This window comes from Moschus berezovskii, chromosome 14 (assembly GCF_049115385.1).
Source record: "Moschus berezovskii isolate FMDL1 chromosome 14, NW_MosBer_1.0, whole genome shotgun sequence".
NCBI lineage: Eukaryota > Metazoa > Chordata > Mammalia > Artiodactyla > Moschidae > Moschus > Moschus berezovskii.
In genome coordinates, this window is record NC_142473.1 from 6,547,093 (window position 1) to 6,564,278 (window position 17,186).

The following is a 17,186-nucleotide window of genomic DNA, read 5'->3' on the forward strand; positions in this document are numbered from 1 at the left end:
CTGAAACTCTAATACTTTGGCCAACTGATGTGAAGAACTGATTCATTTGAAAAGACTCTGATGCTGGGAAAATCTGAAGGCAGGAGGAGAAGTGGATGACAGAGGATGGGATGGTTGGATGGCATCAACAACTCAATGGACATAAGTTTGAGTAAATTTTGGGAGTTGGCAATAGACAGGGTGATGTTACGTGCTGCAGTCCATGGGTTGCAAAGAGTCAGACACGACTGAGTGACTGAACTGAATTGAACTGGAACCACCAGGGTCCATGAGGTCACCTTTTCTTTCCCACTTACCACCAGAGCCACCCCTGCCACAGTCACTGCCTAGGAGTTAGGAAGATGGCGGGAGGAAGCATTCAGGTTTTGGAACCTTAGACTGGTTGCACTCTGGATGAAGTTCTGTCTTCCACAACCTGAACTGGGGCACTTCCGGTCTCCTCCTCAAGATGGGTTCCCTTGGAAATCCCAGGGCCTTCTGTGTGGGAAGGCTCCTTAAACTTTCCATATGGTCCATGGGTCCTTTAGGACCTCCAAGGCCCCTGGACCTCCTCAGGAGGTAGTGGCATCCCTCTATCCTCACAATGTGTCATTCCTTTCCACATGCTGTTCATTGGAAGCTGCTTCTTTGCAAGAGAAACTCTTGAAATTCATGTCAATGTATGGCAAAACCAATACAATAATGTAAAGTAATTAGCCTCCAATTAAAATAAATAAATTAAAAAAAAAAAAAAGAAAATCTCCCCCATCAAACCACTCTGCAGCAGTTTTGGCAGATCTTCACAGGACACTGTAGCATCATGGTCTTTGGGTTTTCCTGTTTCTTTGTCCAAGCAGATATGGATCATGGATTGTCCACTCTTTAATTGTAACAGCTCTGCACTGCTTAAAGAAGTCTGCCAGATCATCTAATATCACACTGGCATTTAATCCATCCTTGCACGTAAACTGAACTGTTGCCAGAGTCTTCATCTGGACCTACAGTGGGCCTAAATCAAGATCTTGTCCTTCATCCATGGGTCCACCAATCTTATTGAAGCCACCTTGCTCTCTAGCAGCCATTCTACCTCATCTTCCTCCCTGCCCACCTCTCCTCATACTTCCACAATCAAATCTTCCTTTTCCTCTGCCCAGGCTAACCAGGTCACTCATTCTCCAGTTCTCTTCTGTCCAGGAACATCCTCCAGACTCCTACATTTAAATGGGAACGGGGTGCTCTTGGGGTGGTCGTGTGGAATGAACTTTGTTGCCCGTAGCTGCTGCTTTGTTGCCTATATTGCCTTGGAACCTGGCTATAGGATCCAGTTGGGGGATGGAGGGTAACTAGTGGGTGGCTGGTGCTTATAGTTGCTTTGTTGAACATAGTAGCTACTCTGCTGTCCATAGCTGAGCAAGCTGAGTGTCATATGCAGAATAAACTGCATAAGAGGCCTGGTTGGTAATATCAGTAGCAGTGACTGTATCATAAACAGCAGTACCGTATATTGGACAGGCTGACAGTACCCTTGTGGGGGGTTCATTTCAAGTAGAATATCCATTGGCAGGCTCCCCATAGGAAGTTGCATGTGGTCTGCCCATAGGTTGGATTGGTCTGAGCCTGGGTATAACTGACATCAGTGGGCTGTCCATAGGGTGCATATGTCTGAGTGGTCTGTGCATACCCAAGAGTGGGGTAGGTGGTGTAAGCACCATAGCCCTACTGGGCTGTAGGTACTGTAATTCATGGGTACCCTTTTTTTTTTCTACAACTACAAATTACAAATGTAATGAAAATAGGAAAAAGTAGGTCTTAGATAAGCAGCACTTAAGCTTCTAGGAATTCACAATGCAAAAATATCTTATAAGTATTTTTTTTTTTTTTTTAGTTTCTGCTCAGATGGTAGATGCTGTGTTGAGTCTTGTGGAGACAAAAATGAGTAAGATGTGGACTTTTATAGAAATTAATCATAAACCAGTCTCAATGACTCCTTTTTGAGCTCATGCTTGAAATGAAATAATAGTAATCACTATTAATAACAAGTTCTTCCAATATTTCCCATTTTCCTTCTTCTTGATTAGAGAGTAACCCTTTGTTCTCAAGGGTTGGAGAAATTAAATTGTATTTGACTTAGTTACAAAGAATTATCAGTCTTCTATGGTTATGGCAGCTGAAAAAAATCTCAACAAAAATTACAGTGAAAAATCAAAATTGTTGTCGAGACTAGGGTAAATACCTAAAGATTTATCATGCCTTTAGGATAAAATGATACAGTAGTTCTTGGCTTCCTTGGTGGCTCAGTCGGTAAAGAGTCTGCCTGCAATGTGGGAGACCTGGGTTTGATCCCTGGGTCAGGAAGATCCCCTGGAGTAGGGAATGGCAACCCACTCCAGTATTCTTGCCTGGAGAATCCCATGGACAGAGGAGCCTTGTTGGCTAGAGTCCATGGGGTCACAAAAAGTCGGACACGACTGCGTGACTAACTTCAATTTTAGGATAAAATGAATCTTGAATCCTGTTATGTTTTTACTTCTTTAAGATATGAAAACAACTTCTCAAAACTAAGTAAACCACTTTGAAAAACATTGTTTTGGAGATATTTTTGAAAATAAATATATAAAATAGAAATCTTCATGGTATATGTTAAGCTTTAGCTGTAAATTAGCTGTTTTGAGCACCTAATTAAAATACTATCTCATCTCTTTTTAGAGAAGAATGATTTTCCTATAAGAAACAGAGTTTGATATCAAGATCAGGAATTTGCAATCTCCCAAATTAATCAAGGCTGCGTACTCTCATTGCATACTATTTTATCAGAAACTGATGTGGTCGTACTCTGTGAATTCAGGTGTGCTTCTGAAATGACTCATACTGGCAGAAAGTTCAGGTTCATCAGATAAAAATCAAACTTGATCTTGCCTTGTAATGAAATCTTCTAACATGCGTTTAAAAAACAATAGCGTAGCTCCTTGTGTTTCAAGCCCTTCTATCAATTTCTCCTAAAATACATATGTTCTTCTAATTTATTCAAATGTGTTATAATCACACTTTATCTTAACAACACAACTTTTTCTAAGTGCTAAAATGTCCTCCTGACATAACTAAAGAAGGACATGAGATAGTATTTTACTCTTAGAGAATGGGACTGGATCTTTTTAATTGACATAACTTCCTATGCAAAACTCCAAGAACATAGATATCCATGACAATTGTCTAAAAGTAAGAGTATTTTGAGGTAGAAAGTCAAAAGGCGGAGGGAAAAGCAAAAACAAAAACCTTTGTTTATATAAGAAGGGAATTCTAAATTTTGGATACTTTAGGTTAGAGTGCCCGCTTTCTTAGCCACCACTAACTGGAATGCAATTATGTGTTACTGATGAGGTATTGAATAGTCAAAAATTAGTGCTAATAAAGTATTGTTTTGTCATTTAAGTAGCTACTATCCACACAATTGATATATTTTCTCATCATGTGTGACAAATACTGGGCCCCAAGTGATGCTCTGAGATATACATTGTCTTGAAAATTTTGAGTACGTGAGACAGAGGAGGCTGAATACATGCACTACTTTGATTTGGTCTGATGGGCTTAGAGCTTAAAGAAGTCATTTATATAATAGCTCTATTGGCCATTGGGATTCCTGTGCCTTGCTTGTCTCTCATTGCATCTCTAAAGTGAATTATCTGTTATGATCAGTATCTTTAGAGAAAACACTTATGGTTACCAAAGGGGAAATATTGAGGGGAGGGTTAAATTGGGATTTGGGGATTGACATGTACAGACAGCTATATTTAAAATAAAATGCCTTTCCAGACTTCCCCTGAGGTCCATTTGTTATGAATCTGCCTGTCAACACAAGGGAGAAGGGTTCGATCCGTGGTCTGGGAAGATTCCACTTGCTGCAGGGCAACAAAGCTCATGTACCACAACTGTTGAGCCTGTGCTCTACAGCCCTCAAGCTACAACTGTGAAGCCCAACAGTGAGGTCCATGTGACCTAGAGCCCATGTTCCACAACAAGAGAAGCCATCAAATGAGAAATCTGCACACAACTAGAGAGTAGCCCTTGCTCACTGCAACTAGAGAAATCTCACAGGCAGCAATGAAGATCCAGCACAGCGAAAAATAAATAAATAAATTTTAGAAATAAAGTAAAATAAAATGTCTTTCAATGAAAAAGAAAGATTTTTTTTCCTCAGATCTTTTTTTATGCCAGAAGATTGTTATTTGTAATATGTTTTTCATGGGGTTTTTTTGAGTCATATAGCAAATATTGTTGCCATGTGAACTGTATGTGTAAAGCAGAGAAATTAACGGTTATTTTCATTTCTTTAAGCAACCGTGTAATAAATACCACCAGTTTTAAGTTGGGCTAACTCTGCGAATCCCATAGAGATGTATGATGAATCAGTCATTGATCACAGAGTCTAACAATACAGGAGGTAACGCAACACATGCAAATGCATACAATATCTACAGTTGTTAAGAAGTGCACCTCATGAGTGGAACTGACAAATGTTGGGGCAGTGGTCATGTATAGATGTGAGAGTTGGACTGTGAAGAAAGCTGATCGCCGAAGAATTGATACTTTTGAACTGTGGTGTTGGAGAAGACTCTTGAGAGTCCCTTGGACTGCAAGGAGATCCAACCAGTCCATTCTAAAGGAGATCAGTCATGGGTGTTCATTGGAAGGACTGATGCTAAAGCTGAAACTCCAATACTTTGGCCACCTATGCGACGAGCTGACTCTCTGGAAAAGACTCTGATGCTGGGAGGGATTGGGGGTAGGAGGAGAAGGGGACGACAGAGAATGAGATGTCTGGATGGCATCACCGACTCGAAGGACATGAGTTTGAGTGAACTCTGGGAGCTGGTAATGGACAGGGAGATCTGGCGTGCTCCGCTTAATGAGGTCGCAAAGAGTCAGACACGACTGAGCGCCTGAACAGAGCTGAACTGAACTGAGACAGGGAGAGATCCATTCGACTTTGGAGTTATCAGGAAAGACTTTACAAGGTCAGTAGATAAAGCAGTGTGTGTAGATAACCACAGCAGAAGACCACAAGTTTCCTCTTTTTTCATTTTCTATTTAATGTTTAAATCTCCATACCTCACTTTGTCATTTGTAACAGATTTAAAACTTTTGTCTTAAGGACAGATTGCATTAAATAAAAAAGGCAAAAAATAAAAGATTGAGAAAAAATCATAGGAGAAAATTTTATTGATCTTGGAATAGCAAGAGCTTCCTTAAATAATACAGAAAGAGGCTAGTTCAGTTCACTTCAGTTCAGCCGCTCAGTCGTGTCCAACTCTTTGAGAACCCATGAATCACAGCACGCCAGGCCTCCCTGTCCATCACCAACTCCCGGAGTTCACTCAAACTCATGTCCCATCGAGTCGGTGATGCCATCCAGCCATCTCATTCTCTGTAGTCCCCTTCTCCTCCCACCCCCAATCCCTCCCAGCATCAGAGTCTTTTCCAGTGAGTCAACTCATCTCATGAGGTGGCCAAAATATTGGAGTTTCAGCTTTAGCATCAGTCCTTCCAATGAACACCCAGGGTTAATCTCATTTGGAATGGACTGGTTGGATCTCCTTGCAGTCCAATGAATTCTCAAGAGTCTTCTCCAGCACCACAGGTCAAAAGCATAAATTCTTTGGCGATCAGCTTTCTTCACAGTTCAACTCTCACATCCATACATGACCACAGGAAAAACCATAGCCTTGACTAGACGGACATTTTTTGGCAAAGTAATGTCTCTGCTTTTTAATATACTATCTAGGTTGGTCATCACTTTCCTTCCAAGGAGTAAGTGTCTTTTAATTTCATGGCTGCAATCAACATCCACAGTGATTTTGGAGCCTCAAAAAATAAAGTCTGACACTGTTTCCACTGTTTCCCCAATATTTCCAATAAAGTGCTGGGAACAGATGCCATGATCTTTGTTTTCTGAATGTTGAGCTTCAAGCCAACATTTTCACTCTTCTCTTTCACTTTCATCAAGAGGCTTTTGAATTCCTCTTCACTTTCTGCCCTAAGGGTGGTGTCATCTGCATATATGAGTTTATTGATATTTATCCTGGCATTCTTGATTCCAGCTTGTGCTTCTTCCAGCCCAGCATTCCTCATGATGTACTCTGCATATAAGTTAAAAAAGCAGGGTGACAATATACAGCCTTGACATACTCCTTTTCCTATTTGCAACCAGTCTGCTCTTCCATGTCCAGTTCTAACTGTTGCTCCCTGACCTGCATACAAGTTTCTCAAGAGGCAGGTCAGGTGGTCTGGTATTCCCATCTCTTGAAGTATTTTCCACAGTTTATTGTGATCCACACAGTCAAAGGCTTTGGCATAGTCAATGAAGCAGAAATAAATGTTTTTCTGGAACTCTCTTGCTTTCTCCATGATCCAGCGGATGTTGGCAATTTGATCTCTGGTGCCTTTGCCTTTTATAAAACCTTCTTGAACATTTGGAAGTTCATGGTTCACATATTGCTAAAGCCTGGCTTAGAGAATTTTGAGCATGACTTTACTAGCGTGTGAGATGAGTGCAATTGTGTGGTAGTTTGAGCATTCTTTGGCATTGCCTTTGGCAATATTACAGTAATCCAAGCCTATGCCCCATGCAGGAATGCTGAAGAAGCTGAAGTTGAATGGTTCTATGAAGACCTACAAGATCTTTTAGAACTAACACCTAAAAAAAGATGTCCTTTTCATTATAGGGGACTGGAATGCAAAATTAGGAAGTCAAGAAACACCTGTAGTAACATCCAAATTTGGCCTTGGAGCACGGAAAGAAGCAGGGCAAAGAATAATAGAATTTTGCTAAGAGAATGCATTGGTCATAGCAAATACCCTCTTGCAACAACACAAGAAAAGACTGTATAAATGGACATCACCAGATGTTCAACACTGAAATCAGATTGAATATATTCTTTGTAGCCAAAGATGAAGAAGCTCTACATAGTTAGCAGAAGCAAGACCAGGAGCTGACTGTGACTCAGATCATGAACTCCTTATTGCCAAATTCAGACTTAATTTGAAGAAAGTAGGGAAAACCACCAGACCCTTCAGATATGACCTCAATCAAATCCCTTATGATTATACAGTGGAAGTGAGAAATAGATTTAAGGGACTAGATCTGATAGAAATGCAAAAAAGCAAAATGGCTGTCTGAGGAGGCCTTACAAATAGCTGTGAAAAGAAGAGAAGTGAAAAGCAAAGGAGAAAAGGAAAGATAAGCATCCGAGCGCAGAGTTTCAAAGAATAGCAAGGAGAAATAAGACAGCTTTCCTCAGCGATCAAGACAAATAAATAGAGGAAAACAACAGAATAGGAAAAACAAGAGATATCTTCAAGAAAATTAGAGATACCAAGGGAACATTTCATGCAAAGATGGGCTCAATAAAGGACAGAAATGGCATGGACCTATCAGAAGCAGAAGATATTAAGAAGAGGTGGCAAGAATACACAGAAGAACAGTACAAAAAAGATCTTCAAGACCAAGATAATCACGATGGCGTGATCACTCACCTAGATCCAGACATCTTGTAACGTGAAATCAAATGAGCCTTAGAAAGCATCACTACGAACAAAGCTAGTGGAGGTGATGGAATTCCAGTTGAGCTATTTCAAATCCTGAAAGATGATGCTGTGAAAGTGCTGCACTCAATATGCCAGCAAATTTGGAAAACTCAGCAGTGGCCACAGGACTGGAAAAGGTCTGTCTTCATTCCAATCCCAAAGAAAGAGGCTAAGAGAGTGTTAATTTTTGTTTTGTCACACAAACTAGTAAGATAGTAGAAGAAAAATAGACAGACTATAAGAAGATGTGATGATACTGATGATAATATATCTGAGAGATGACTCATATCTAGAATAAAAAAAAAAAAAAAAAACTCTCAGGATTAGGTAAGGAAATACATTGAAAAATAGGTAAGAGACTTGCCAGTCACATCACAAAATAAGCAGTCCACTTGCCACATAAACATGAAAAGTGTTTGACTTCATTTATTATTTGAGAAATGCAGAAAACAGTCACAGTATATACAATTTTACTAGAAGAATGGAAATGACAAAAGAAAGTTCTAAATGTTGAGGAAGATGCATAGGAACTATAATTCTCATGTACTCCTGGTAGAAGTATAGACTGCTAAAACAGCCTTCGAAGTTCTTTGACAATTTCCAATCAACTCAAGCATAAGCTGACTCTATAACTCAACAATTTCAGCCATAGGAACATAACTGCATTGTTTCCTATTGATGCTGTAACAAATTATCATAAATTTTGTGGCCTAAAACAGTACAAATTTGTTATCTTACAGTTCTTTAAATGAAAACTTCATCAGTTCTCATTAGGCTAAATTAAAGCAGTTATGTTCCTTTCTGCACACTCCAGGTGAGACTCCCTTCTGAAGCCATTCCCAGCTTCTAAAATTGCCCTGCATTCCTCAAGTCTAGGCCAAGACCTGAATTATCAATGAATAATCCAAGAATGTTCCTCAGCCTTCTTCCCTCATTGAATCTATCTCTTTGTTATTCTATCATCTCTCTGTCTCTCACTATGCCTGTATCTCTGTCTCTATTTGTGTATCCTTTTCTCCATGTCTCTGATTTTCTCCCTCTATTTCACTTTTTCTCATTCACAGTAGCAAGGAAAGTTTCTTTGTTTTTAAAGATTGAGGTGATCAATTGGGCCTATCTAAATAACTCACTTTTTCCATCTCAAATTCTTAATTTAAATCATATCTGCAAAGTCCTATTAATCATGTAACATGCTGACAAATTTGAGGATTTAAGAAGTAGTTATCAAGTTTAAAAACAAGCAAAATTCATCAATATATCAGCAATCATGATAAGAGCATTCTAGTGGAGATTGTGATTTATGACTAGGACATGGGTGGGGGAAATTTGCAGAATGACAGCACTTTTATGTTTCTTATCCTGGGCACTGGGTAACGTGTTTACTAGTTTGTGAATATTATATATGTTATGCTTAAATATTACATTTGAAAAATCTGTTATACTGAATTGACAGAGCAGTCAGTCAGTCAGTTCAGTGCAGTCGTGTCCAACTCTTTGCGACACCATGAATCACAGCACACCAGGCCTCCTTGTCCATCACAAACTCCCAGAGTTCACTCAAACTCACCTCCATCGAGTCGGTGATGTCATCCAGCCATCTCATTCTCTGTTGTCCCCTTCACCTCCTGCCCCCAATCACTCCCAGCATCAGTCTTTTCTAGTGAATTAACTCTTCACATAAGGTGGCCAAAGTATTGGAGTTTCAGCTTTAGCATCAGTCCTTCCAATGAACACCCAGGACTGATCTCCTTTAGAATGGACTGGTTGGATCTCCTTGCAGTCCAAGGGACTCTCGAGAGTCTTCTCCAACACCACAGTTCAAAAGCATCAATTCTTCAGCGATCAGCTTTCTTCACAGTCCAATTCTCACATCCATACATGACCACTGGAAAAAGCATAGCCTTGACTAGACAGACCTTTATTTGGCAAAGTAATGTCTCTGCTTTTTAATATGCTATCTAGGTTGGTCATAACTTTCCTTCCAAGGAGTAAGTGTCTTTTAATTTCATGGCTGCAATCAGCATCCACAGTTATTTTGGAGCCCCCCAAAATAAAGTCTGACACTGTTTGTATTGTTTCTCCATCTATTTCCCATGAAGTGATGGAACCAGATGCCATGATCTTTGTTTTCTGAATGTTGAGCTTCAAGCCAACATTTTCACTCTCCTCTTTCACTTTCATCAAGAGGCTTTTGAATTCCTCTTCACTTTCTGCCATAAGGGTGGTATCATCTGTATATCTGAGGTTATTGATATTTCTCCCGGCAATCTTGATTCCAGCTGGTGCTTCTTCCAGCCCAGCCTTCCTCATGATGTACTCTGCATATAAGCTAAATAAGCAGGGTGACAATATACAGCCTTGACGTACTACTTTTCCTATTTGGAACCAGTCTGTTGTTCCATGTCCAGTTCTAACTGTTGCTCCCTGACCTGTATACAGGTTTCTTAAGAGGCAGGTCAGGTGGTCTGGTATTCCCATCTCTTTCAGAATTTTCCACAGTTTGTTGTGATCCACACAGTAGGTTATAATAACTAAATAGCATAAAATATTAGAAATTATCTTTATTATCTACTATTTTATAGATGTTGTACTGATATTTTTTCCCTGTTCTCACATAGCCAATAAGATAAATATTATTTTCTCAGCTTAACAAATAAAGGTGTTAAGAACCAAAAGTGCTAAGTAGCATAGTTAATAAATATCATCTTGACTTAAAAAAAAATCTTATTTTTTACTTCTAAATAATGGAAATAATTGAGCTTCCCTGATATCTCAGTTGGTAAAGAATCTACTTGCATTTCAGGAGACCCCAGTTCGATTCCTGAGTTGGGAAGATCTGCTGGAGAAGGGATAGGCTACCCTAATAAACTTTATTACTAATTAAGGACAGAAATGGTAAGGATCTAACAGAAGCAAAAGATATTAAGAAAAGGTGGCAGGAATACATAGAAGAAATATACATAAAAAAGATAGCCATGACCAAGATAACCACGATGGCGTGATCACTCACCTAGAGCCTGGCATCCTGGAGTGTGAAGTCAAGTGGATCTTAGGAAGCATCACTACAAACAAAGCTAGTGGAGGTAATGGAATTCCAGTTGGGTTATTTCAAATCCTAAGAGACGATACTGTTAAAGTACTGCAGTCAATATGCCAGCAAATTTAGAAAACTTGTCTGTGGTGACAGGACTGGAAAAGGTCAGTTTTCATTCCAATCCCAAAGAAAGACAATGCAAAATAATCTTCAAACTACCGCAAATTTGTACTCATCTCACACACTGTCGAAGTAATGTTCAAAATTCTCCAAGCTAGGCTTCAACAGTATGTGAAATAAGAAATCCCAGATGTTCAAGCTGAATTTGGAAAAGGCAGAGGATCCAGAGATCAAATTGCCAACATCAGTTGAATCATAGAAAAATGAGAGTTTCAGAAAAATATCTACTTCTGTTTTATTAACTGTGCCAAAGCCTTTGATTGTGTGCATTACAACCAACTGTGGAAAATTATTCAAGAGATGGGAATTCCATACCACCTTACCTGCCTCCTAAGAAATTTGTGTGCAGGTTAAGAAGCAAAAGTTAGAACCAGACATGGAACAGCAGACTGGTTCTAAATTGGGAAAAGAATACATCAAGGTTGTATATCGTTACCCTGATTATTTAACTTATATAAATAACACATCATGCAAAACAGTGGGCTGGATGAAGCACAAGCTGGAATCAAGATTTCCAGGAGAAATATCAATAACCTCAGATACGCAGATGACACCACTCTTTTATCAGAAAGCAAAGAAGAACTGAAGAGTTTTTTTATGAAAGTGAAAGTGGAGAGTGAAAAAGTTGGCTTAAAACTCAACTTTCAGAAAAGTAAGATAGTGGCATCTTGGTCCCATCACTTCATGGAAAATAGATGGGGAAGCAATGGAAACAGTGAAAGACTTTATTTTTTTGAGCTCTAAAAATCACTGAAGATAGTGACTGCAGCCATTAAATTAAAAGACACTTGCTCCTTGGAAGAAAAGCTATGACTAAACTAGACATGCTATTAAAAAGCAGAGACATTACTTTGCCAAAAAAGGTCTGTCTAGTCAAAGCAGTGGTTTTTCCAGAAGTCATGTATGGATGTGAGAGTTGGACTATAAAGAAAGCTGAGCACCAAAGAATTGATGCTTTTCAACTGTGGTGTTGGAGAAGACTCTTCTGAGTCCCTTGGACTGCAAGGAGATCAAGCCAATCCATCCTAAAGGAAATCAGTCCCGAATATTCATTGGAAGGACTGATGCTGAAGCTGAAACTATAATACTTTGGCCACTTGATGAGAATAACTAACTCATTGGAAAAGAGCCCTCTGCTTGGAAAGATTGAAGGCGGGAGAAGGGAATGAGAGAGGATGAGATGTTTGGATGGCATCACGGATTTGATGGACATGAATTTGAGCAAACTCCAGGAGTTGGTGATGGACAGTTAAGCCTGACGTGCTGCAGTCCATGAGGTTGCAGAGTCGGACACTACTGAGCAACTGAACTGAACTGAATGGAAATTATCCTTTGTTTTACTTATATAAAACTTTATCACTTCATATATGATAATGAAAATTTTGACCATGCTTCTTTATTAGATTCTGTTTACTGTTTTCTGGCCAGTGGCAAGTAAGTACCTATAACTATATGCAGCAAACACATCAGCATGCATGCTCAGTCACTTCAGTGGTATCCAACTCTTTGCAACCCTATGGACTAGAGCTTGCCAGGCTCCTCTGTTCGTGGGATTCTCTAGGCAAGAATCCTGGAGGGTAGCCCTTGCCTTTTCCAGGGGATCTTCCTGACCTGGGGATTGAATATGCCTATAGTGCAGGCATATTCATTGCCATCTGAGCCACCAGGGAAGCCATTTGATATGGGTTTCCCTAAATGTAACTAAAATCTGTGGTTCTTATGTATCAGTCTGATGGAGGCTACCAGAATATTTGGTTAATGAGTTGCATACTAGGAAAAAATATAGTGAATTAAAAAATTTCTCATACTTTTGCCATTTCTTGGAATAGTGCTTATCTTCATGTCCTGCTAAGAAAACAAGCTAAATTAGGATTCAAATTAAGTTCAAACTACAAAATTCTTTATCACATATTCTAGCTATATGTTATCAAAATATATGTTATATGAAATAAGCCTGATATCTTAAACAAATTCAACCCATTTTTAAGTTTTCTTATTTGTGTTGGAACTTCAGCATTTCACTTCTTCCAGGCACACAAAATAGTGAGTCAGAATTATTCACATAATTAAAGTGAAGTGAAAGTAGATCAGTCATATTCAACTCTTTGCGACCCCATGGACTAAAGAGTCCATGGAATTCTCCAGGCCAGAATACTGGCATGTATAGGCTTTCCCTCCTCCTCCAGGGGATCTTGCCAACCCAGGAATTGTACCCAGGTCTCCCTCATTGCAGGCAGATTCTTGACCAGTTACACCACAAGGGAAGCCCAAGAAACTGTAATACTGGAAAATTCCACAGACTGTACAGTCTATAGGGTTGGAAAGAGTTGGACACAATTGAGCGACTTTCACATAATTAAACTTGTGTAGTAAATATGTTCTATGTACTATATATATTACTATGTAATATGTACTAAATATGACTTCCCTGGTGGATCATATGGTAAAAGCATCTGCCTACAATGCGGGAGACCCAGGTTCAATCCCTGGGTTGTGAAGATCCTCTGGAGAAGGAAATGGCAACCCACTCCAGTACTCTTGCCTGGAAAATCCCATGGACGGAGGAGCATGGTAAGCTACAGTCCTTGGGGTCACAGAGAGTTGGACACGACTGAGTGACTTCACTCATTAAATATGTCTATGTATTTATCTCATGTATAAGCTGAAAACGTGATCTCTAACAATTTTTTTGTATTGAATTTCAGATTTTTAAAGCATATAATTCAAAATATTGTGCTGAAAATCTTTAAAATATTTATAAAAATGACACCTTAAATTGCTTCATTTTGGAGAAGGACAGAGAGTTGAGAAGGTCAGAATCATAAAAAATTAAATTTTGAAGAAAATTAAAGAGAAGAATAAAAATAAAGGAAAAGTCACATTACTATAACCACCTGACAAATGATTCCTATATTTTTATGTTCTCTTAACTTTGCAGTAATTAGAAAAATAATATAAAAATGCCAAAATGACATATGAGATAAAGATTCTCCCATTTTTTCAACTTATAGGAAAGGAGAAAAAGTAAACAAGCAATATTGCTTTTTCTCCCTGCAGTTAGGAAAAGTCAAAAAGAACTGGCTGAAAGGCATATCATCTCACAGTTTGTTTTTGGTGTGTCAGGCAAACTGTCGAAAGAGGATACTTATTGAATTTCAATCTCTCTTGCTGTCTATCTGCATCTCAGAGCACTAACGTCATCACTTTGCATGTAAGATTGGTAGACAGGTAAGGCTACAAAAGGGAAAAACAGTAAAACATGGTACTTTATAGCATGGAGGCTTCATTTCAGGTGACTTGGGTTTAAATGCAAAAAGTTGTGCCTCTCCATGCTCTGCTTTTTTTTTTTTCATCCCTAAAATGAGAGTAATAATAATAGCACTTACCTCACAGTGATGTTGTGACAATTAACTGAGCTAATACTTAAAAACTGTTTAGAGCACTGCCCAGAATATTAGATATGTTCCATAGTTTTTAGCCACTTGGGCTTTGTTTTAGCCCACATTGCAAGAAAATGCAAGTGATATTGTTGATTTCTAAGGAAAAAAAAAAAAAAAAGAGAATTACAACTTATTTTCACTTAAAGAGATTTACCAAATAATTCTTAAATAAACTACATCCTCAAATACATTTTGGATGTTTTCAATATTCAAGACACATATATTGAACACTACTATGGGCCAAGTGCCAATCTTACCCAATCTTAAATTAAATGAGAGAAAGTGTAGGAAAAATACTATAATGGGACTCACACCATCTTTTCTTAGCCTTAGTCTTTCTTATTTGATATTATGTAAAGCTGAAACTCCAATACTTTGGCCACCTCATGCGAAGAGTTGACTCACTGGAAGACTCTGATGCTGGGAGGCATTGGGGGCAGGAGGAGAAAGGGACGACAGAGGATGAGATGGCTGGATAGCATCACCGACTCGATGGAGGTGAGTTTGATTGAACTCCGGGAGTTGGTGATGGACAGGGAGGCCTGGTGTGCTGTGATTCTTGGGGTCGCAAAGAGTCAGACACGGCAGAGCGACTGAATGGAACTGAACTGAACTGAACTGAAGTATTTCTTGTATATTTGACGTTACCAAGTATAATTTAGTTAGTTAATTTTCTGTCAGTGGATGCTTGAATCACAAAACATTAAAAAATACTTTCTCTTATAGTAATTCATAGCTTCATTGATTTTTCCAATCAAAGATGAATAAAAACAAAAATTTTAAATATACTCTATTATTACCCCTCATATTAACTAATGTGGTCTGTACTGCTGAATGTTAATTAAAAACAGGATAATGATAACCCTGTAAACAAGACAGCAAAAGAGACACAGATGTATAGAACAGTCTTTTGGACTCTGTGGGAGAGGGCAAGGGTGGGATGATTTGGGAGAATGGCATTGAAACATGTATATTATCATATGTGAAACGAATCGCCAGTCCAGGTTCAATGCATGATACAGTATGCTCTGGGCTGGTGTACTGGGATGAACCAGAGGGATGGGATGGGGAGGGAAGTGGGAGGGGAGTTCAAGATGGGGAACACATGTACACCCAGGGCGGATTCACGTCAATGTATGGCAAAACCAATACAATAAAGTAAAGTAATTAGACTCCAATTAAAATAAATAAATTTAAAAGAAGAGGAGAACTGGAGGAGATAAACCACTCCTCCAAGTTTAAACTTATATTCTTCTGTTTCTTGTTAGCAACCAGTTATTATTTTCTTTAAATGGTTTTAAAAGAAACAGAGGATCTCTGAGACAATTGTTCAAGGATTTACGAATATTTTTAAATTTCCCCAAAGTGTAAATTTTAACCATCAGAACTGAGATGACCCTAGTTTTCATTGTTAATAAGAAATTGAATTTGTTCATTTGACTACAGTATAGCCTTTGACACCACTCTCTGGCAACATGGAAACCATCCAAGTTATTTTTTCATATTCTCAGCAGGATGGCAGTTTCCTTTGCAAAACTCCTAGTCCAATTTCTATATCTAGCCAAATTTTGTACATATCTGAGAGTGTACATTCTTCTAATCTCATTTTCTGACCTTCCTTTGCCCTAAATAGATGCAACTCATGAGAAATAACAAGACTCCAACCTTTCACTCTTCAAAATGATTTTTAGAGTTCCAAGGACATAACTCTCCACCACAATTTTCTCTCTAAATCCGTTCAGGCTTGGTTTCTAGTACCCATGTCTCTTGATGAAAATATAAAGAAAAAAACATTGATGAATGGCTTAAAAAGTTTGAGAAAACCAGTGTCTATGGAGGCAGAGCAATTGTTTAATTTCAAGGTTGACATGAAATTACTTTTCAACCTATTGTTCAGGTAATTGCAAAAAGATGAGGGTATGTCTACCTATTTATGAAAGGTTAGGGAACGTTGAGCCACTTTTGCTATTTTTCACTTGACTGAACAAGTGTGTAAATTTTTTAATGTAGGACATCTCAAATTTAAATTATTAGAAATTTCTCCTTAACTTTTATTTATTTATTTTCTAATTTTTTATTTTATGTATTTATTTATTTTAATTGGAGGCTAATTAATTTACAGCATTGTATTGGTTTTGCCTTAACTTTAAAAACTGGTTGGTCTTGTTTTCATATTTTTATCTGTTTTCATGGGTATTTTATTAGGAAAGGAGAAGAAATTGTTAGAGATTGTTAAACCAATGTCACTTTTAAAGAACAACTTTATTGGGATATAATTTATATGGCATAAAATTAGGTCACTTCAAGTATATAATTCAGTATTTTTCAGTATGTTCACAGAGTTGAGCAACCAACACCCTAATCAATTTTAGAATATTTTTGTAAGCATTAAAAAGAAATACGATAGCAATTCTCAGTCACTCTCCATTTCTTGCCCAAGTCCATTTTCTTGGGCTCCAAAGTCACTGCAGATGATTACTGCAGCCATGAAATTAAAAGACACTTGTTCCTTGGAAGACAAGCTATGACAAATCTAAACAGCATATTAAAAAGCAGAGACAATACTTTGCCAACAAAGGTCCATCTAGTAAAAGCTCTGGTTTTTCAGTAGTCATGTATGGATGTGAGATTTGGACCATAAAGAAAGCTGAGTGCTGAAGAATTGATGCTTTTAAATTGTGATGTTGGAGAAGACTCTTGAGAGTTCCTTGAACAACAAGGAGATCCAAACAGTCAATCCTAAAAGAAATCAGTCCTGAATGTTCATTGAAGGTCTGATGCTGAAGCTGAAGCTCCAATACTTTGACCACCTGATACAAAGAACTGACTCATTGGAAAAGACCCTGATGCTGAGAAAGATTAAGGGCAGGAGGAGAAGGGAACGACAGGATGAGATGGTAGGATAGCATCACGGACTCAATAGACATGAGTTTGAGCAGGCTCTGGGAGTTGGTGATGGACAGGGAAGCCTG

General features: G+C 38.5%; 1 pseudogene; it reads right to left on the reverse strand.

The window, feature by feature from the left end:
* Positions 1-333: 333 nt before the first annotated feature.
* The window catches only part of LOC129554913 (RNA-binding protein EWS-like), a 147,502-nt pseudogene continuing 130,649 nt past the window's right edge, over positions 334-17,186 (reverse strand).